Source organism: Octodon degus, unplaced genomic scaffold (genome assembly GCF_000260255.1).
Source record: "Octodon degus isolate 3935 unplaced genomic scaffold, OctDeg1.0 scaffold00051, whole genome shotgun sequence".
NCBI classification, from domain to species: domain Eukaryota; kingdom Metazoa; phylum Chordata; class Mammalia; order Rodentia; family Octodontidae; genus Octodon; species Octodon degus.
In genome coordinates, this window is record NW_004524627.1 from 9364568 (window position 1) to 9365598 (window position 1031).

Genomic DNA, 1031 nt, shown 5'->3' on the forward strand with positions numbered 1-1031 from the left:
ATATATTTCATATTCTCCTTCCTGGCTATTAGGTCAGCAGGGGTCTGACTACTTGGGCTCCAGTGGGAGCAGGTAGTTCCTGTTACAGCTAAACCAAGATAGACTGGCTGTCTATCTTCTGATTGCTTAAAATTAACAATTTGACATTTATCTCCAAATAAAAGATCAGCTTGTAATGTTGCCTGCCTTTTTACAGAAGTCAAAGCTTGGTTTCATATTAACATTACATCTTTCCAATCTAGTTTATAAGTCTGAATAAATCCTCTAAAGACATCAGTGTATTTATCAGGGTCATCTAAAAATTTTAAAAATCTGACATTGTCTGTTTTAGGTCACAGAGGAAAAGGCACATAAATTTTGGAAGTTTTAAACTTAAACTGTCTTTTTACTTCTTTAAAAGATATTATCTTTGCATAAACTCAGCTAAGGATGGGTGTAGCCTTGTATTACAGCTGTTTTAGAAGCCCACCCTTTTAAAATGCAAATAGAGAAACCTTACTTTCAGTAAGGGAGGGCAAGGCTGCGATTAAGGCTCTTATCCTTAGACTCCCAAGGTCAGGAAGCAGCAGCCTTAGGCTCCTGAACTGCCTGGTTCTCCTGTAGCCCACATCTATATTTTAAAACTAGAATGACTTTCTTAAGGCAAACAAAATCTGAACATAAGACTACTGGTCTGGTGACAGGAATCTTACAGAAGGTAGCATAACCATTGCATAAAAAGGTCAATTTGAAGTGAGCACTTTTTAGGTTACAAAAGTCTCTTCTAGAGATAGATAGAACAATTGGCAGGAAGATTTGGCCCCATGTACTGAGCCAGCCAAGTCTCCAGACACTTGTGTTTTTCATCTAATCACCTAGGTAAACAGTTTTAGCAACTGGACAAGATTTAAACCTGAAGCTCACAGGTGAAACCTATATTTATCATCTAGCAATCAAATTTTATATATTGGTAAAAACACATTACTTTAAGTCTGACAAAAATCTCTTTTTACTCTTAATATGTAACACACAGATGTAAATTATTTCCTTGA